The 22,100-nt window shown below is 36.7% G+C and overlaps 1 protein-coding gene and 1 long non-coding RNA gene across 8 annotated transcripts in view; one reads left to right on the top strand and one right to left on the bottom strand.

The window, feature by feature from the left end:
* ROBO1 (roundabout guidance receptor 1) overlaps positions 1 to 22,100 on the top strand; it is a 710,380-nt gene that overhangs the window by 457,344 nt on the left and 230,936 nt on the right. The gene's annotated exons all lie outside the window — the stretch shown is intronic.
* On the bottom strand, positions 5,752 to 19,096 carry LOC108504286. 2 transcript variants are annotated; one of them, XR_001877057.1, is made up of 4 exons: positions 18,999 to 19,096; positions 11,173 to 11,270; positions 7,332 to 7,396; positions 5,752 to 5,838 (listed from the first exon to the last, which is right to left on the bottom strand). It is a non-coding gene; the product is annotated as an uncharacterized LOC108504286 (long non-coding RNA). The 2 variants fall into 2 exon arrangements; XR_001877056.1 differs by lacking the exon at positions 7,332 to 7,396.

The raw sequence follows: 22,100 nt of genomic DNA, 5'->3' as shown, positions 1-22,100 counted from the left end.
GTCAGTGTTAAAACCACTTCCAGTTCCTTTGAATTACAAGGAATAGATTCAGCCATCCTGTGGAGAGGGTTGTTTCATCAGCCTCGTTACTTATTGTTGATAAAATGAAATATCCCCTGTTGTTCTGAAATTCCTCTGACAGATGAAGAAAAGGTTGCTGTAGAATCTGAAGATCAGTAATGACTTTCCTGTACTTCATTCTCCTGTGTTATGCAGAATATGAGCTGCTCAATTATTTGCAAAATTGTTTCTCACTTTCCATTAATTTTAGGCAAGATATGGTCTCTCTGAGTTACTGTTTGTATTATTAGCTGCAAGATATGCAATACTGCTAAAATTCAAATGACTTGATTTGTATAAATGTTCTATGTTTTAAATTACACCTTATGTGCAATCATTGGCATGTTAAGAGAATGAGGCAAACAATAAGTTACTCCCTTCTTCAGTTGCATGACAATGAATAAAACATTTTGGATGCATATCAGAATTTCCATCGTTTGAGGCACCCCTGTGTATGGCAAACATATGCTGTTTATGTTGCTTACAATTTTGTTTGGCAAAGTCTCACAAAAGTGAGGGCTTTGTTTCAAGTATGTGGTTGGTGTTAAGGTATCACAAAAGGTCTTTCTTTTTTGAGTCTTCTGCCTGCACTCATGAAATAAATGAATAAAGTAAGGAATGTGCCTTATCAGAGTTACTGGCTGTTCATACTGTAGAAGGGGTTACAAGGTTAATTTATGCATTCATGCATCATTTATGCAATGGTGTACAGATTTAAAACACAAAAAAATCCCTACAGATAACCAAAACACCGAGGCTTGACTGGAAATGCCATAATTAAGTATGATTCTACTTCGTACTTTGGTATGGCAGAACTTCATTTTGCAGTTATGTCTAAGTCTGTTATTAAAGGAAATTTTCATGTGTGTTATCTAAAATGCAACTTGTACATATTTGGAAATATATAGGATTAGTTCTTAAAAAGCAGGAGATTGTATAGTCTGCAGTTGTAAGATTAGTGTTTCAGGATTTTGGTGGTTCTGTGGAGATGCTTGGAGGCCTCTTTCAGACTGCATCTGAAGTGCTAAGATTTGCTGTATTTTGGGAGCGGGCTGAGAGGACTTTTATTGCGGATATATGTCAACATATCTGAGCATTAAAGCTAATTCTGTGCTCAGAGCAGTTCACAGGTCAGTGTTAGTGAATAACAGTGATACTGAAACAACAAACGAAAGCTTTTTCTAAATGCTGATACACTACAGTCAGGTCTACTGTGAGAACAGAGCACGCAAATGAAAGATTCCTGTTCAACGCAGTTATCTAATCCTGCCAAGGTCAGGGCAAAATAATAGGCTACATGAACACTTTGTCTGGACCAAGAAAGCTGTTCTTACTTATCTGTGTCTTCCCAGAAACTATGTACAACAGAGGAATTTAGGAACAGAGTTCTTGATTGGTTGTGATAATGTGAGTATACTGATTTATTCTTAAGCTGATGAGTAATTTAGGATGTTACCGTGGCCATGCTGGGATGGATGATTAAGCAAAATTAGACATGTTATAGTCTTGCCAGAAATTGCTGTGCAGCTCAGCAAATTCATAAATCAAGCTATGTGGTGGCAGTCTTTTTGTGGAATGGCAGCTTTGATGGGTAAAAAGTTATCTGAAACCAAAGCTGGGGAATTCTGTTCTTAAAATAAGGTGAAAGATATTCCTTGCAGATTTAGGGTTATCTGTCATTAGTTTCAGAGAAAAAAGTAGAATTAAAATTGTTCAGTTTGCAGGACCCTACCTTTGCAAGCATGAGCCTGAGACAGATGGTTAAGTCATGCTACTGAATCCAGCCAACACAGTGAATTGATACCAAAGTTCTCCTTAGTTTTGCTGTTGCTGTTTAAAACCCTGTGGAAGACAATTCAGACTAATAACATCAACTGTAAATAGGAATAAAGGCAGGTATCCTAATTGTATGAAGGAGGAAAAGGAGGTTTTCATACTGCAGTCTGTTTTCAGTCCCTGCTGCATGTTCTTCTTCCCTTCCCACACTACAGAGCCTCAAGCAGAGTTCAGAGGGAGCACCTTGGTGGAAGTTATTACATGAATTGGGACCATTGGCTGTCTCCTTCCTGAGAGGAAAAACTCTCCTTTGGTGAGCTTCCTCTGGTCCAAGGAAGTCTTTATATGCTGTTTTCAACCAATAGATATCTATTCTATTTTCCCCCCCATTTCTGCTTTAGACTCTTGATCTTTCTTCCCCCACAGGCATTCTTCCTCCTCCACCATCCCCCAAGACATCTTGGTAGAACTAGATGAAGATCATTCCTATTTTTTATAAGTGTTTACATTTCCTAGATGGTGATATAGGACATACGCCTGTAGGCAGAAGAATGAAGTCAGACAAATAAAATGCTGCTAGTAATCCTCATGCATTGGTTCTTATGCTTCTTCCCCCAGTACTACATTTTAAAACATGTTTATCTGAAGAACTGAGAGGCTTGATTCTGACTTAAAATTTGGAGATAAATTTGCATTGTGCCAATTCATTTTGTGTATGAATTTAGAATATTTGGCAAATACTCCATATCGATGAAATATTTTGAATCATCATTCCGCAGAGAACAAAAGTATCAGCTGTGTTGGAAATTGTGAAGAAATCGGTTTTTATTTTTCTTTTTACTGTCATCCTATTAAAACCTTCCTTTAAGATCATACTGCTGACAAAGACAGATTTGCATCTTTGTGTCTGTGAGCTGTTTTGATGAGAACTGTCTGACTTGACTTGCGTCCTGTATGTAAATTGATTTCAGCTGATTGCTTTGAATTTGAAAGAAATTTAATTTGAAAACTGCCCCGTTCCAGTCCCTGAGGTAGTAGATGCTTCTCTACGTCATCTGTTAAGCAGTGCCTAGTCAGCATATGTCTCTCCTATTTGTTCCTCTCCTATTTAAAACTGTTTTCTCCAGAGAAAGAGAAATTCCCTTTAGACCAGACAGACATCTGCTGACTCTCTCCTATGAGCAAAGCAACTGAAAAGGTATCTTGCCCGTGATTAAAAGAAGTATGTCTGGAGGCTCTTAGTTTTTGTTCAATTAATCAAAGATTAAACACATGTGGACTCTCTAAACTGGGCTTCTTTGTGCTTCCGTGCTATCAAAAGTGATTGGAGAGGGGACCTGTGGGTTAGAGCTGGCTAGGCTGGCATTTAATTTTTTACCTATATACATGCTATAATTCAGTTTCAGAAGTTCATAATAAAGTGAGGAAAAAACACACCAAAAAAGGGTTTTTTATTCATTTACAGCTTAGAAGTATTCCAGTTTAAGTGGAAAAAAGAGGAAAAAGTGTCATATTTTTTCCTAACACTTGTTTTTAAAAGAAAAAAAAAGAGTCTTAGGGTTATGTGAGTTACCATTTTGGTTTCTGTAACCATTTCCAGACGCAAAGGCATTCTTGGTTGCTTTTGTTCCCTAATTCCTCTTAGTAAATGCTTTCTTGGCAGAAACTGTTAATGTTAGAAGTCTGGTGTTCAGCTTAAAAGCCTTATCCTTACTCAATAATTATGCTACTGATAGACTATTTAGTAAAAACCTGCAGGTTTTTCGCTGATGTCAAAAAAGAACCAAACCTGACCTTAAAGTATACAAAATATGTAGACTAAAAATTCTGCAAGAGTAAGATGGCAATAATTAAGCAGATTCCTCGAATACCATGCTGTTCTTAAATTTTTCATCAGACACTAGCAAGTCTCTCTTGTAGACGTCTTTATCTGAAGATAATTTGTTTGGCTCCAGTTTTATTAGTGGAATAGGTTCTTTGGTGTAGTCTGTGGTGAGGTTTTAAAACAGGAAAGGCTCCACTGATAATGTGACTTAACTGAGTTATTTTTTTAAAATGGTGTCTTCTTCTCGATTGCTCCTTCTAATAACTATGGTTTTGCTTTATTACCAGGTCAGATTTTCCTCAAAATATATGAAAACTTTCCTATGTACCACTTTCTGAATAAACACTAAATACAATGGAAAGGTCTGTCCTTTAATAAATAGGCATCAAGCAAAATACTTGATGTGATGGCAAAGCTTCCTTATAAAGTAAGATCTACTAGACTTATATTAATAATTATTGAAGGAGCAGACAATGAAGTATTCAAAACTGCCATCATGGAATTAGCTAATAAAATATAATACAAAATCTCCTTAATATATAGCTTTTTCACTCTTAGTGGGCTGAAGCAATCCTTTGGTATTAATAAAAAGTGTAATGGGAAGCACTCTGAATTACTTCATTTTAACATGCTAACTGAAGTAATTAGGTTTTTATACCCAAAATAGTAACAATATTTTCCAAAAATAAACAAAAGTCATAATGGTCAGCTCATTTTAGTAAATATTGCCTGTGTACAGAGGAAAGAGAATGAATGCATACTTCAATTCCAGCACCTTAGCATTGTTTTGGAGTATTTCCCTTTGCAAGAATACTCTGAGAAGTCCTCACTCCCCTATTTATAAGGAGGTATTTCAAATAAAGTTCTTAAAAGCATTTTATAAATGGTTTAATGTGTCTGTATTTGGAAAGGAAGGTGGTCTTACTGTTGCTGTTCTCTAGACAGAAAAGCTGAGGCAGGAAGAAATTAAATTTTGCTCTCAGGGTCACAAGAATGTCTGTCAGCTCTGGAGAGATTGGGAATTCTCGTTGTTCTATTTGTTCCTCACAAGACTGCTCTTCATCACTCTCTTCTAAGGATTATTTGAAATGTTTTGTAGCTATTTTTACCACTAATTGCAAATAACTTTGGAAACCCTTTGAAATGTTCCAAAAATTAGCCCTTTTGGGTGGTGCTGGGATAAAAATTGAGTTCTCTAACTTGTAATTTTCCATTTCCCTGGATTTATTCCTCTAGAGCCTGTATTGTTGATTCCCTGTGGTTATGGGCCTCCTTATTTTTTTTTTTCTCTTTCTCCCTGCCAGCTGCTCATGGATCAGATGAATATATCAAGATGATTGTGTATTTAACCCTCTGTTGCCCACAGAGAGAAGGCCAAAAAGGATAAATGCTAATAATATGTAGGTGCTGTACAAGATGCTGGAACAGAGAGACTTGTTTTTCTGACTTTAATTTACTGTGTTCCTGCTGGACTCAGGGCTGCTCCTGCAGGAACAGATGAGTGTCACTGATTTTCATTTCACCTGTTCTCGGGGAAAGCCTGTAAAGTCCAACTCAGCCCTTTTGTTTTAATACAGAGAGGATCCAAACAGAAGAGGATTTTGTGCCTAGACCAGGAACATCCAGACTATCTCTGCTCCAGCAGTGTGACCTCCCTTTGGAAAGATTGTAGCTCCCATGCAGGAATGGTACTGCCTTCCTCTCCTGAGTTTGTAGGGGTTCTTGGGGCAGCAGTTTACCCACAGTCTGCTCTGATGATCTAGTACATTTAGCAAAGCTGCTTCTTAAAACCGTATTGCAAAAGGCATGTGGACTCAAGAGCCTGGTGTGGTTGTGGTCCCCCCTCTGGCTTAGCCCAGTTTGGGGGCAGACCCTATGAAGGACCCAGCCTGCTCCAGCCCTGCCCCACATTAGATGCTCTCTGGGGGCATCTTGGGAAGGTGGGGAAATGCTGGAACGGTTAAAATTCCCCTGTTATCCTGTCAGCCATCACCCAGGCTCTTTTGTTCCTCCCACTCCCTACTTGTCCTCTCTCCTTTTCTTTCTTTCCAGCTCTCCTGTGGGCTAAGCAAATTGTTTAGCACAGTACCTGATGCTCTAGGCCATCGTGGGATCCAAGTAAAACCATCTTGTGGAGCCGGATTTAGCCTTCAGGCTGTCAATTAGTTTTCCCTGTTCTAGAGGGAGAATCACAGCTCACACATATTTCTGCTCTGTGTCGGGGAATAGATGCAGAGCTCGAAAGTAAAAGGGGTGGAAAATGGGAGCAGTAATTAGCAATTACAGCCCCTGGTTTTGTTCCTTCAGTATGCTGTCATCATTTAAACATTTTGTTACTCGAAAGGAGAAAGTATGCTTAATCTTTTCCTGACTTCAGTTAGGACAAAAAAGAAACCTGATTTAAACCAGTCTTCACAAAGGATTAGATGAGCGTGAGGAGAGCTGGTCCATGGAAGAGCATTGTAAACTAATGGTGAAAAACTGATTTACTTTTCTTCAAATTATCTGACTGCTTTGTAGAAAGAGTCAAGCAGTGACCCTTTTCTCTAAACACACACGCACAAACCCACTAGTTTAATAGAGAGAGGTGGAAAGAGTAGAAGTACATAGTTCAAAATGGATTTACACAATCATCATCAGTCACAACTTGCAGGATTTGCACATAAGACAAATAAGATAAACAAGATAAGAAAACAGATAAGTTGTGGTGAAGCTAAGTCCACTCTCCATATTTGAGCTGAACTGCCTTGCAAGTATATGCTTTTACTGAAAGGCTTCATCATGTATCTGAACCTGAAAGTTGTATGTTCAGAAGGTTTGCATTATGGGACCAAAGGCTGTAAATTAGATAGTCTAACAAGATTATTCCAAGATATACTGGGAAATACAAGTAGAGGTAAAGTACAGGTGAGTAATCTAGTGAGACCACTGCTGGAATGCTGAGTCCGCACACATACACAAAAGAGAATGTTGGAGATTTGAAATGGGCTCAGAAAGTTGCACAAACTGTTCCAAATTTGAAAAGCCTGGGATACATGAGACTTAATAGTTCTATTAAACCAAATATTAAAAGGTAACTTGAGGCTACAAGTCAACTAATACTGTATAGAAGTTCCAATTAGTACTGTAATTCCATGACCACAGATGCAGGGATTCTGTCTCTAAGAAGTCATATATATACATATATATATGCATGCTACTCTGTCCACAGTTACAGCTTGAAGAAGTTTTGTGCCTATGAAGTAAATCACTATGAAAAATGTTGCTAATTCTGTTGTAATTTAGCTTTCGCACTGCTCTGGGAACTTAAATCAGCACTGGAGTTTGTTTCATTATTGTCATTTATTTTTCAATTAAGAACACAGTAAGGGAAGTCACAGCATAAATGGTCAGACTCTTTTGTCTTCCTAAGTAACATTTGTGACTTGAAGAAATATGTAGTTATTCACACAGTACAGAAATTAGTGAATCCAAGCGAAGCAGGAGAAGGGACAGAATAGAACTGCAGTTGAAACTTCCGAAGCATAGCTTGTCAGAAAAGAGTAGTAGCTTTTAATATGCCTTTCTTTCATGGGAAATATGGATTCCTTGGGTCGTATCTTACTGAAATGAGGAAATGTGCATTTTTAAGTTTTTGGGTTTGTGTTTCTTTTGTGTTTTAAACACTTACTTGAAATGTTCCTGTGTTGAAGTGAATTGATGATACGCAAGGCTGGACGAGGCTCTGTGTGGTATCTTTAAAGTGGAGAGCAGAAAGTTTGATTTGTTCTGTGGTCTACATCCAAAGACATTAACTATTCACCAGACTTTGGTTATTGTCTCTGTGTGTAATTCATCTTGATGGCATCTTGTAAAGCCATAGACCACCAAAAGAGCAGGAAACAGTTCAAAGTAGCTGGTTATGCACTAGTCTTACTCAGCAGATTTTGTTTAAAAGTGTCTTGATGTGCACAGAGCAGATAATTTTTTTTTATCCCAGCCTGTGGGCACTCAGCTGTGTCAGATCTGCCAGCTGGGATTGTGTAAGAAAATGAAGCACCCTGCCCGGCGGCAGAAGGTGCCAGGCCCTCATGGCTCCGTTCCTCTTCCCGTTCCTCCCCTCCTCTCCCTTTTCTAGGAGCTCTTAAACTTATATCTGTTTTCTGATAATGCTGTTTGTACCTGCACTTTTAGTCCTTAATGAGCCATCATTTGTCTTTTCTTCTGGATCTCAGGCTTTTGGTACTTGGCAGCCCTGCAGCCACAGGGGCTCTAACCCAGGACGAGGGATCCTGGGGCAGGTGTGGCCATGGGAGAGTTGGGGAGGGGTGGAAGGCCAGGACTCTCATGGGGTCAGCCTTGCCCCTGGCCTGGAAACAGGATCATTACCCACAAAAAGCCAAGAAAAACCTTTTTAACAGATCTATCCAAGCTAGGTAAAATGGTTTTGCATCTGTTATTTCCAAGGATTTATGTTTTTTTTTAATTCGGTAACTTCTTGCCCTCCAAAAGCAGGCAAGGGGTTGCTCCCGATGGTACATGGTGTTGGCCCTGACTTCGGTCATCATATTGGGGCTGAGACCTGATGCACACAAAGGTACATTAAAAGTAATGATCTCTTTATTCATGACCTTAATTATTTCTGTTTCTGTCTTTAAATGATTGGGAGAGATAATAATTACTTCCCTTGAAGGGTTTTTCTTAGGCTAAGATGATTTGTTGAGATATATGGCTTAGTGTGTCTAATGCCTGATGATTATTTGCATCTGATTGTTCCCACTACAGAGGTATTGGAGATTCTTCTGGTTGATGAGTGGAAATTGAATCTGAAATACATGTGCACAGTGGTAATAAATAATCACAGGTAGGCCCTTCTGTGAGGATAGCAGAGTGTCAGACTTCAGAACGTGTGGCCTTCGTTTTTTTGATTACAAGGGAAACAATTCAATGGAATATTAAAGTATGTCAGTGTTCATATATATTCAATTGTTTGAAGTAATAAGTAGTTTAACATACCCTACGTTTCTTGTGTTGATCTTCTAAATCAGATACATACTAGCATTTTGCTTCTAATTTGTTCGTTTAATTAAACATGTGTTTGTGCATTATATAGATTTTGTGTGCATCTGACTTGAAATAAAAATTCTGCACAAAATTATTTAGGCATTTTTTTTCCAAAACTATTATTTAATACAGAGAGAAACTCGACCTTAAAAAATAAACTACAAAATGTATTTTCAATTGCTGCATGCAATAAAGATCTTTTATGAGCCTGTGCATTTTATTTTTGTATCTTAGATTTACAATATAATCTATAAAAGAAGTAATATGGCCACTATAAAAACTTATGGCAGGCTTTGCAGCTGTAATTTTTAAGGCCCTGATTGGGAATGGTACAGGTTTCACTTTCTTGAGGAAGTTCAAGATGTGCTTGGAATTGAGAGAGCTTCTCCAAAAAGAATTGGGAAGGAGTAGTGCTATACTAGGGCTAATTGGGGGTAAAAAAGCACTCTTTATGAAAGAGGTTTTTATCCAAAATATATTGGAAAGTACTTTTTATGGGTCGACATAAAGTTAGTGCTGGCAGATGTTGTTCTTTGTTACAGTGGGGTGAAGTAGGTTTTTTGGTGATGGGAAGATAATTGTTTCTTTGTGACAGCAACAGAATATAAGGTAGTTGGTTTTTGGTTTTTTTTTTTTTGGTAATTTAGTGAGCTTTTGTCTAAATATTGTTCATTAGTTCCAGTGGTGATTGTTAAGATGATCAAATTACACAAATGCTTTCTGGGCATGCTTTGCCATTTTGTTTAGCAAAATAGTACTCGTAATTTTGAGCTAATTCATAACCAGAGGTTCCTAGGCAGAGCATTACTGTTTCTCTTGCAGCTTTTTTCTGGGGTAAGGATTAGTGGTGGTGTGAAATGAGACTTGTCAGCCAATAAAAGTCTCTGCACTTCATACTGCGTATGTCCTGGGGAAAGTTGGCTTTATGGTGTGATTGTGGGCACCTGAACTTGTTCATTACTGGAGCAGAGGCCAAATCTCTGCAGTTCTATGTTGAGGGTTTGTAATGCATAGGAATATTTTGGAGGGAGTGTAATGTGAAGTCTCCTTTGGCTGCCATTTAACTATAGAAGTTACGACAACTTTAAGGAGGCAGGGAATCTTACTGTTCAAAATACCTGGATTCTGGTTGAAGATGGAGTAGAAAAAGGCTGTAGTTGAGGACAAAACTGATTTGTGTGCAGTCTGTTGGTGACACAGAAATGTTCTTCTGTTAGTGAGTGAAGAGAAGGTTCATTTTGAATCCAGTTCATGGCTAGGCTTCGTGAATGAAGATTTAGGCTTGAATCCAGTAACTTTTTGTTTATTCGCTCACTTTCTGGTAGGCAGGAAACAGAACTAGCCTGGTTTTTTTTAATCTCTTTGGTTAAGAATGGGAAACTAATGTGAAAGCTTTTAATGTATTTTAATGATGGGGAAAATATTTGCCTTTTATCCATGGAATCCTGTACCTAGCTTCTACTTCAGCCTTGGGCATGCTTACAGTAAATGAGCTGTTAATCTCTATCACTACTACTATTTTTCATTTCCTTTTGAAGACTTAGTTATCTTGAGAAACTCATCTGTCCTTAAATAAAGTCACTTTCGTTTGCTATTTTTCTTTCTTTACATATTTTTCTTCCTTTACATATTTTTCTTCCCCAAACCGGGGTTTATCTCTACATGAAATGATCTATATTAAATTAGTCTGTATGAATAGACTGCTAGAAAGCCTGCAAACTACATCTTGGTTTGATATGAAATATGTACCAAAGGAAAATAATTGAGCTGAGAAAGAAGGCTGTGTCTACACCAAAGTTCAATCAAACTGCTGCACATTCATAGCATATATCACTAGGATAATACTAATTACAGAGGCAGTATTGTGTCAGATCTCTGGGCTGTTTGTTACCCTGTGTGGGCTGTAACCATCTCTATTATGTGTCACGTTGACAGACAGTTTCCTGGAGCAGCAGATAGACCTGCTGCAAGTGCATTGCTCGGTTACTTAGCTTGTTTACTTGACTTTGTCAAGCTCAGTGTAATTTTTGATAGCATCAGTCAGCAATGGAGATGTTTTTCATTTTAGATGGTTAGCAAAAGCACCCTGGGTACTTTGCAGTCTGTGTTTTCAGAGTGATCAGCACTGGCTCAGTCTTTGATTTATGCACCATCAGTACAAAGGTCAATTCCTGTAAATAAATTCATATCTCCGATAGTTACACTACCTATTTTTGAAGTGTTGTTTTTCCCTCTTTGAAGAATTACATGTGTATTTGCAAGCTTAACATTCAGGATGACAAACATTTGCACTTAAGAACGTACAGCAGAAATTATTGTGTCGAAAACCTTGAATGTCTCTTCAAATTTTACTATAAAGCAAGCAATACCATGCAGTAATTTTCAGTTGTCCTTGCTGTCTTGAGAAGTGATGAATTCATTAGCGTATTCAGAAAAAATATAAAATATAAATTGGAGTGTATTGCTACCTGTTTAAAAAGTAACACAACTTGGTTTTAGTTTTCAGGACTGTCCGTATCGTGTTGTCAGGTTTTGTAATGGACGGTACTGCAAGGGTGGAACTGGCCTAAAAGAAATAAAAAAGGTTTTTAAAGGAGTTATGTCGAAGAGTACTTAGGCCAGGAAGCCACCCTGTATTCCAGACTTGAATTATTGTGCTTTATGGCTGTGAACTAGTAGAGCTTTTCTACCCTAGTCTCAGTAGAAAATGTATCTAAAGAGACCTATGGTCATATAGAAATAACCTTTGTGTGGGAGTTTTATACAACAAAGACAGCGCTTTACTGACTACTTTGAGAAAGAAGTGCCAGCTGAGTCTGTAATGACAAGTATTTGAGACAGGTTGGCCATTCTGCTGGTGCAGCTTTACTGAGATTTGCAATTAACATCATAATGTTGCTTATTGTAGGATTTTTTTAAAAAAAAGAACAGTTAAAATATTTTCAGTGGCTTTTCAGTTTTCTTTCCAAGTAAAATCTTTTCAAAAATTCGTGGGAATGGCAAGTTTCAGAATTAAAGAATAAGAACTATTTATATGATTCCTATGTATGGGGGTTAAAAATTAAGAAATGCATTATTTTCTTTTAGGTAATTTTCACGCTTCCTTTTGATATTTTCATTGGAAAAAATGCCAAAATGTTATTTGATTACACACATTCACGATAAAAAAGAAAATTAATCCCGACTTGCAAGTGTTCTAATTGTCCTTCAGATTAAAGCCCTGGAAAATTTAGGTTTGAACTGTAGCCCAGTGGAGTGTTGACATAGCACATTTCTAGAGCTCATACATTTTAATACTATTTTCCTTTTTGTAATCTTGACGCTCGCAATTGGAAAGGTAAAGGAATAGGTCTCTTGGACTACAAAGATAAGCACTCTGCTGGTAGCCTTTATTTCCTCACAGTAGACACTGAATAACATTAAAATATACAAAATTTCTTGTAAGTGAAATTGCGTCGATACTACATATGAGGGTCCTAAACTTGAAAGATCCAGTGGAGTTTTACATAAATTTCTTCAAGATGCAGTGATATCTTAGGGCTTATGACTTTGAGCAGGGATTTCAAGTTAAGAAACAGAAGAAATGTTGTTGGTGTTTGAAAGTAATATTCCTCTTTTCTGTTAATTTGCAATCACCGATTTCCAAGTTCATTTTAGTTAAAGATGAACTTAAAGAGAGGAAAAAAAGCCCAGCAAGACCAAACTAATGTTTTCAGAAGGAAAGCACTGTTTTTTTGTGGCAGTTTATGAAACCATTTCAGACTTTTAATTCAAAGATACTCCACAAGGTCATGTCAGTTTTTTTGTGTACATCCAGCAATGTTCTGGTCCCTTTTAAAACACATTGAACCTGCAATAAAAATGAAATTCATCGTAGAGAGCATTTCAGTTTTGTTTGTTTTATATTTGAAATAAGCGAACGCTCTCACTGAGGCGTTTTAAGGAGATTGGCTGTATGAAAACTAGAGAAGGTGATTTATTTGAGTTTGTGCAAAGTGGCCTTGTAGGTTTATAACAAAGCTTTTGGACATGGCTGAGTATTCAGTTTTCTAGTGTGCATGAAGGTCTTTTGCAGCAAGGTTCATTTGTTAAGAATAGTAGTTGAATTATTAAAGTTTTAGCAGAAAGTAAACCTAGAAGAACTTTACTAATATTAGTATTTAAAGGTGAACATTTAGCAGCCTTTGAATCACTGTGGCTGGAAGGTTTCTCTGGAGAATGTGTAGTCCAGCTCCTCCTTGTCAAAGGCTGTCACCTTTTAATCATATGGAAGGAATTCAAAATAATGTCAATGCCAAACTGTGCTTGAGTTATAGAGGAAAGTAATAGATTTCAGGTTGTCATAAATCTGGTGCAATAAAGCAGCTCTCTCAGCTGTTCCTTATAGCTTACTTTACTACTTTGTTTCTTGGGAGAGAAGCAAGAGATGCACTGAGGAAAGGTGGTATTGATCCAGCACAGGTCATTTTAAAGTTGCACTCTCACAGACTTTTCTTAGTGCGTTTTTTTTTTTTGTGCACAGAGTTGTGTGAGAGAAAGTGAAAATTCTAGTAAATGCAGTGAGAGGTTACCTTTTCTGTTAATTAAATAAAATTCTTTAAGAACATATTAATTTTTTGTTCAAAACTTATAAAGAATGTTTCAAAGTCATAAACCAGAAGAAAGTATAAAGCACTTACGATTTATTTTTTTCTGCCTATGTTATGGTGGGCAACAGGGAAAAATACTTCATTTTCTCTATGAAGTTTTGCAAAAATATGGTTTGTAACCTTTTCCACAGTTTCCAAAGTCACGTATTACAAGGAGGAAAATATTCCACTTTATTCTGGTTATAACTTCTTTGGTTGACTTATTTATTTTTACTTTATTGTTTTCATATATGATATCTGGCATAAACTAATTCTCTTCTTATCTGTAAGAAAATTTTTCAGTCTGAAAACATCCATTATTCTGTGGCTAACTTTCTTCTAATGCCGTAATTTTGGTTTGGTTTTTGTTTGGTTGGTTGTTTCCTAGAATAGTATTAATTAGCATGTCAAAAAAACCCCAGAATTTATCAGCAAAGATATTGAGAAAGTCGGGAAGGTGTTAAGAAAACTTGCTTAGATGTTAATATGAATGATTATTATCAATGATTTTGTCTCCATCTAAAATAAATAACCTGACTGTAGTTTTGAAAGGTTTATTTTAATATTGGGTTTATGTGAGGAAGCTCAGCCTGAATGTCTGCGCACTTTGTTAAGGCTGCAGAGAAAACTTACCAGTAAGGGACTGGCTGCTGCTCTGGGTTGCTGTATCTCAATCAAAAACCCAAACTCAAACCTAGTGTAATCTATATAGTAGTTTTAAAATATAAAAGGTAATTAAATACTTGAGAGACTGTATATAGACTCAAAAAAGAACCACAGCAGTAGCAGGCTATTCCGTTTCAGATGCTTACTCTGTAAGTCTTCTCAAAGAAAAAAAAAAGAAGAGATTTCTCACATGTAGAAGCAAGCAGCAAGCACAGGCTATTTTGAGTGCACAGAAATTCCTGGACTGTGGAGTTTACTCCTCTAGATTGCAGCTGCTGAAGAATTAGACTGAGGTATCCCAGTCAACCAATTGCCATTGTTCCTGTGTGGCTCACAAAGTGGGGAGTGGGAGGAAAACCTCATCCCTTTTCTCTGTAGGTGCAGCCTACAGAGGTGGGGAGTTGGCTGGGTGTGACATTAGCTGCTTTTCTGTCAAATGAAGTCAGATGTGCTCTTGTGACTATGGTTTAGCCAAGTTGGGAGGTTTTGATCCCAGCTGTTTGCTTCTGTCCTTCCCTGCCGTTATCACAGCCCTACTCAGAGGCAGGGTGAGTGCACGTGGAGCCACTGCCAAAGCAACTTGTTTTGAGAAAAACTGATTTGAATTATGCTATTTCATAAAATTAAACCAAGGGAACCTTTAATTTTAAAACATCATGCAAGAGATGCACAACTTATTGACAAATTGCCTTAAAATATCTAATAATTTAATTATTTGAACTGTACAGAATTGGACACAGCTTAGTTAGGGAAAGGCTATGTGCTAGGTGATACTTAGCCTATGTTTAGGCTAACTTATTTCAACAGATACTTATCAGAGAGGACAGCTTCTGGTCAAGGAGTGTGAACATGCAGACCAAGATCTCTCATCTTGCTGTCAGAGTCACATGCAGGGCTGTAGCATATTGCTGCCAGACTAACTGTATTTGGTAAAGGTATGGAAAAATCATGGTCCTCCAGATTGTCATCTTTTGGTGACTTTTGCCTTCCTATACAGTATTTATGCCTATAATTGCTTTTTCTTGTTTGACCTTAACCTAATGATTGAATTTTCAGAATTCCACCTAGTGCTATTCCTTATTTTCACCTGGTATATTAACCTTAAGTAGTGGCATCTGGTAGGAAACTGATGTTTCTTGCCTGGAATTGCACAACTGTGTTTGGTTACTGGAAGCAAAAGTCTAATCAAACTGAAGCCATGAAATTTTGACTGCCTGAAAGATTCATTCTTTCAAAGTGCTTAAACTAAAAAGAATTTATCGGTTCATAAGGCCATGCTCTTCAAAGAGAGTTTGTTTGAACCGACCGTTAATTTTTTTATCTTTCTGTTGTTGTTGTTGTCAATTTATAATAATCCAGGAGTGATTGCTGAGTGCAATTAAGTATTGTAACCATTTTCCTGCAGGCTTTTGTGGTTAGACTTAGAGTTACAAAAGCTGCTGTTTGAAGCTGAAGCAGAGCTGTACTTTTGACACCCAAGTATTAACTCTGGCACAGGTGGCAGGAGCACAGGCAGGGGTGACAGTCTGCTGTGGTTGAGAAGTTCAATTAACAGTTGGTCAGGCTTAGAGAATTGATAGCTACGTGATTAAGTTGTATATGATCCTTTTTACACACAGTTGAATAGGCTCAGAGCAAACATAGGGTAATTAAGTTACATAATCCTGCATGTACCTGGACATAGAATAAAAATGAATAATGTATCTGAAGTTCAGATATGAAAACTATTTCAGTAGATTCACAAGTTTTATTTTAAAATTTAATTTAGGGTTTTGTATTTCCCTTACAAGACAGGGCCAAATTTGAGAAGGTGAATTCATTTATATTTAAAGAAGTACATCTTCAGAGCATTTGAAGGTTTATTAAAAGCAGCATGTGAATTCCAGTTGTTCTGTAGATCAGCACAAGAAAAACTTTGGCTTGCTTAGCTGAGAGAAAAATAAATCTTTTAAGCTTCAATAAAGTGGAAGCTAATTAAATTACTAGCTATTTAAAGGCAATTTGTCAATAAGTTGTGCAACTCTTGCATGATGTTTTAAAATAAAAGGTTCCCTTGGTTTAATTTGATGAAAATTTTGTGTTTTCTAGCCTGCAAATTTCTAATAAGAAATCATATGTGAAAGTGGAAAATCAGGTTGTTCTGTAGATTTGTGATTTTGGGGTGGGAAGTGGTATTTTTTGGGGTTTTTTTTTTGGTGTTTACTCAGCAACTTAATGCCGAGTAAGTGCAGACAGGGAAGGCGTTAGAGTATATATTATGAGTAAACATGTGGTGAAATTTTATTGTTTGAAAAACTGAGAACTTTGAAATACTGAAAGGGCTAGCGGTGGATTTTTGACATACGTCATGTTTTTTGGAAAAACCGTGGGGATGGATGCAGTGTTAAGTTTCTGCTGAAGTATCACAAATTTCACACCTGATCTAATAGAGTGAGTTGTAGGAGTCAGTGACCAGACCAGGAAATTTATGATCCTCTGCTTTCAGTGTGAATCTTTCATGTCTCTAGGCCTTTAATTTTTTTTTTTTTTTAAAACTGAAAGCAGCATAAGTGAATGCTTGATTCTGGGTCAAAACCACAGGGCATTGTCTCAGAGCCCTGCAGTAACCAGCAGCTTAGACCATGATGCAAGAGCATTATACTAAATAATTATTTCAACATTTTTTACAAAAATGTGTTCAAACAAACATCTGAACAGCTGCTGGGGCGAAGTATTCATGGGAATTGAGCAAGGCTGGAGAGCTCCACAAATCTCTGAAGTTTCAGAGGCTCTCAGACGTTGAGGTCCTTCATCCCACTCCTTGGTGATGCATTCCTGCCTCCCAGTCAGACATCCTTGCTATTCCTTGCAAATGATGCAGCTTTTAGCCACTAACATCTGGCTGACAGACAGCAGTCAGCTGTATTCCATGCCAGCGATTCTCAAGTGGGTTTTTTTCTTTGAGGTTTTTTTTTTTGTTTGTTTGGTTGGCTGTTTTTTTGTTTTGTTTTGGGTTTTGGTTTTTGTTTTTTGGGGTTTTTTGTGGTCTTCAACACAGAGAATGACTGAAAGAGAATAAAAAGAAGAGCCAGAATACTCTAATAAAATTTGCAGCTCCTATGGGATCTGAGGATTCGGGTTGAGTCTGCTTTTTTTGGCAGTGCTGTGGTTGTGAAGGTGGCATTACACTGTAGATGATTCTTTTTATTCTTATTTCCTTATAAACTCAGAATGTATTATAAAAGCAATGCCATAAGAGTTCAGTCACAAGTCAAACATGAAACCACTCAGTTAATTTGCAAGAATCATATGTCCAAATCAAAGTTGTTCCTGAGATTCTAGTTATCTGCTCTTAAAAAAAAAAGTGCTGTTTATGTATTTGTGTCATAAATGGCATGTTCTACTGCCATTGTAAAACTTAATGGAACAGATTTTTTTTTTCCCCATAGTTGTATAGAATTCAGGAAGACTTTTATTTCTTTTTTTTTTCTTGTTTTGAAATCTGCAGCAGTATTTATGATTTTGTAACACCGCTATTTCGTGTATTGCTTAAAAGGTAAGCAGGGCTTCTCACAGTATATAAAACAAAGCTCTTTTGCCAGACTGTGACTTAAAACAATTCTTCTATTAAATGTTTTTTTTTTTTGTTTTTTTTTTGCCAGACTGTGACTTAAAACAATTCTTCCATTAAATGTTTTTGGTTTTTTTTTTAAATTTGAATGTTTTTGAAATTCTTTTCCTCTCTTTGTGCCTGTATGCCTGTGAGCACACGGGTTTGCTTTCCATTGTTTGCCTAAAGCAGTGATGCAAGCTCAGCACGCTGTAGATTAAGGCTTCAGGGAGCTAAAGTAAGCGTGAAGTTCAGCCTCTACCTAAACATCACCACTGGGCTAATCTACAATTTAGACTGATCCATCACTAATATTTACAAGTAGGCAGAGTGCAGTTCAAAACTAAACAGCATATGGGTACAGTTATCCCTGTTAAAATGACCAACGTGCCTTGTATTGTGTATGGAAGATAACAGGGACAGGTGGTAATCTGTCTTTTCTGAGCAGAGACAGCTGGTATTTTCCTTGGGCTTCACTGGTGCTTTTCTGTATGGTCTCACCTACCAGCTGATATCTTGCTTGTTAGAACAATACCAAGTATGTATTAACCCTTTTATCTATTCCTATGTGATGTCCAAAGGGGGAGGTATCAGACTGCCTGTGCATAAGCTTGGTGATTTAAAATTTCTAAAATTTTCTAATTTAATAATATAATTATTAATATAATTTAGTAATATAATATATTACTAAATTATATTAATTTATTAATATAATATTAACTATTAACTATAATAATAACTATTAATATAATATTAACTATTAACTATAATTAATATTATATTAACTATATTAATATAATATAATATATTACTAAATTCTAATTTAGTAATATAGTTACATGCTGCTTGTCTTACTGGCCTTTTCACATGCATTGCTGTGGTGATGTATATCAAGAGATAGTAAATAAAAATCTCAAGAGTTTATAATTTATATAGATTTTTTTGTTTTAAATATCTGATGAAGTGTCACACTGAAGGAGTGCTTGAGAATGAACCCGCTTTCATTTAGTTCAGGAGAATTTGAAAGGTCATATAGTAGAGAAATAAAATTGTTTTGTAAATTGTCTTGCATTTACTTCCAGCCAGATTGCTTAATATTCAGGTATGTGTAACTTCTCCTTTCTGAACACACTAATTTGGTTCCCAGCTTGAGTATGATGCCTTTTTTTTTTATTTCTGTTGAGAACAAATAGTGATTACTCACAGTTGCTGTTCTTTTCTCTTAAATATTTAGTAATTGTCTGGGTTGTGGGGTAACCAGGTACTGGCACTCCATGAAGGGCAGCAGGCACCACTTCTGAGGGACTCAGCCTCTGCTTTTGGGCCCTGGCAAGTGGGAGCCAAATTCACCCATGTGGCTGTGTTCAGTTAATTGATAAAATTAATCAGCAGTTAGATTATTCCATCACACCCGATGTTGTGCTTTGAGTCCCAGATGAGCCCTGGGAACGCTGAGCTACTGCAAGGGACAGCAGTGTTATGGGACACAACATGGATGGGTTGGGAGCGGGGAGGAATTGTCATCACAGAAGGGATCTTTAAAGCCATGTCTGTGAGATCAGCTGCTGCCAGTGCTGGTGGAGGGAGGGGAAAGAGGAACATCTTGGCAAAGGCTGAGACAGGGTGATGTGAGAGGGACTGGAAAGCCTGAGGGAGGCCAGTGTTCAGACATCTTGTTTTTAGCTGGAAGTAACAAAGAATTTCATGTCTTAATCTGAATGAACCACTAGTAGTGGTGCTTGTTCTTTTAGAAACCATGTTTATTCTTGGTTTTTTTTTATTTTTAATTTTTTTGCTTATTAATAAAAATGAATGTAATAAACTTGGAGGGGAAAAAACCACCCTAGATCTACCTAGACAGTAGAAGGGTTCATGTCCAGAACATGGGCTTTGTGCAGTGTAACATAGGGAGTCCAAGCAGAGTGCTTGTCAAGACTTGAATTTTCTATGTAAGGTTAGACAGATAAACACAGAAATTCTTCAGAAATTCCAATAAATTATGTTTAGAACTGGAAACTTTCATATTATTCAAGAAAGTGGCCTCAACTTTGTAAGTATTCACTAGCAGTCAAATGTAGTACCTTGCAAAAGAGTTGAAAAAGGTGTTTTGATGGCTTTCCTGGAATGAAATGATTACCTGGAGAGTCTGTAATAGAGAAGATGAAGTGAAATTGCTTCAGAAAGTCAACAAAATTTGCCAGCGTTTTGCCTGGTCAATTGCCATTTGGTAAGCTTTTCTATTTTCTTTTAAACTAAAGGTAGAAGAAGCATTAAATGAAAGAACTGTTGAAACTAACCTTCATTGTAAAAAAAAAAACAAACAAAAAAAAAACAAAACCAAAAAACATTGTAGATAGTTTTCTCCTAAACAATTTAAGTTAGAAAATGTCAACACTGTTTTCGAGTTCAGGTATGGATTTCTGATTTTTCAAGTTAACCTTTAAAAGATATTATCCAAGACAGATTTTTATTTTTATTTATATGTATCTTTAGTATGACTCAGCCTGGAATGAAAAGAATATATATATATACATATGAAAAATATTATTTGATTAAATAAGTAATAGTACAGATTTTGTAGAGGGCTTTTTAATTCATGTCACCAAAGAGAGATTTTTGTGTTTCAAACATGCTCAAATTAAAGTTCCAGCATAGAGTATTATTTAGAATTGGCTTATAGTTTTATTTTTATGATTGCTAGTTCTTTGAAACATTAGTTTTGTTGCATGTGCATGTTTAGGCAGCACGTGGCCATGCAGGGGAGGCATGAGCAGAACTTTGAGGATCTCCTGTTCTAATGGATTTCACTTGACTTTAATTTGTTCCAGGTAGTTAATTGTAGGTGTCCTTAGAGAATGCCTTTTTTTTCCTCCTCTGCCTGATTACTGCTCACAGATCTGCATTTAGCAGGTATTTCCTAATAAGGAAAATGTCTGTACTGCTCTGCCCATATGTTTTTCACTCATACAGTGATGATCAGCTACAGTGATGAAAATTCTCCTTTTTCATTTCTAAAAGTTACATGAGAAACATGTTTTTTTTTCTGTCTAGGCTCCCAGGATAAACTCTGATTGATTTTAATGTGCAATATTTCATGAGCCAATGCACTTATATGATGTTCAGTCCTGCTTAAAAGCTGGGTTTTGGCCTTAAAAGGGAGAGTGTAATGAAAGCAGTGGTTCATGATTTAGTCTTTTATGCTTTGTTACTTGCAGAAAGTCAAGCTTGAAATTTATCTAATGAAGCACAGCAAACGAGTAAAAATAATAAAAAAATATACAATTTTAAGGCCTCCAGATCTATCAGCTGTAGTGTGAGGAGTTAAAATACATTAGAAATAGAAAATTTTGGAAGTTGGCTTGATGTATTGCTTAATTTTTTTTCCCTCTTATTTGAAATGTGTCTGATTTTGTTGGTGTCTTGTTTTCATTTTTCATTTAAACTGGCAGCCTTCATTAGAAGCCTGAGCTTTGGACCATTGTAGCTTCATTTTCATTGCATAGAATTCACTGCACCTCAGAATTCAAGTGGCACAGAAAGTTATAATTGGAAGAACATATTGAAATCTGCAGTCTGACATTCTGGGCAGGCTCACTGAAAAGGGAGCAAAGTGAAGGTGAAATTTATTTTGAGTTGGTCATGCGTGAACTGATTTTCTTTTAATCGTTATTATTTGTTTATTTTTAAATGAATAAACAAAATAAACATCACTGACCTTATTTTATACCAGTCCAGACGAATAAGGAGATGGCCCCTGAGGATGTGGCAATATATGGTGAGGATTTTGAGCACTGAGTTACTGAATGTAGAGAAAGTACACTTTTGAATATTGCTGTGTTTGGAAAGCTCCCTTTTTCTTGTACGTGATGAATCTTTTGCACTGAAATCCAGAGGGTTATAGTTTATGAATTCAGTGATGAGAAGAGTGCCTAAATCTCTAAAAGGATGAAATTTCGTGTGCTCCCTGTGCAGCATTTACTAGTTTCAGCAGCATTCCTGTGCCATGAAAGTTTTAGTGAATGGGTAGTCTAGATTCATGAAAGGACATCAATGTTTAAAGGAAGTTATACTCAGAATTTATGTCCAGAGGCCAGGAGTGCAATTATCAAAACGTTTCGCTGTGAATCCTGTTCTGAGCTCTCTTTTTCTCTTCTGCAGTAAAATGGGAACTAAGGCACATGGCAGTAAAGTCCAGTGTGGAATTCAGGCTCTTCAAAAATAAGAAGTCCTTTTGTAAATCATAGATTTAATTTTATATGAGTGAAATGACTGTATGGTAATACTTCTCTTCTGAATCATTTAGCCATTATTCTGTCTGGGCATGAAAGAGGTCAAAATAAATAAAATTTGTGATTTGCCTGCAGTAGAACGAAGCTGTAGACTATTCCAAATAAGTTTTATACATGGACTCGTGATCTGTGATACCTGACAAGTCATTAAGGCTTTCATGAGGTGTCTGCATCAGAGAAACGAAGCCACAGTCAGTGACAAGCTTTATGTTTCCCCTTCCCAT

Source organism: Lepidothrix coronata, unplaced genomic scaffold, assembly GCF_001604755.1.
Source record: "Lepidothrix coronata isolate B3197 unplaced genomic scaffold, Lepidothrix_coronata-1.0 Scaffold157, whole genome shotgun sequence".
NCBI lineage: Eukaryota > Metazoa > Chordata > Aves > Passeriformes > Pipridae > Lepidothrix > Lepidothrix coronata.
Note: the sequence above shows the minus strand (reverse complement) of the source record. Positions and strands in the feature narration are given on the sequence as shown.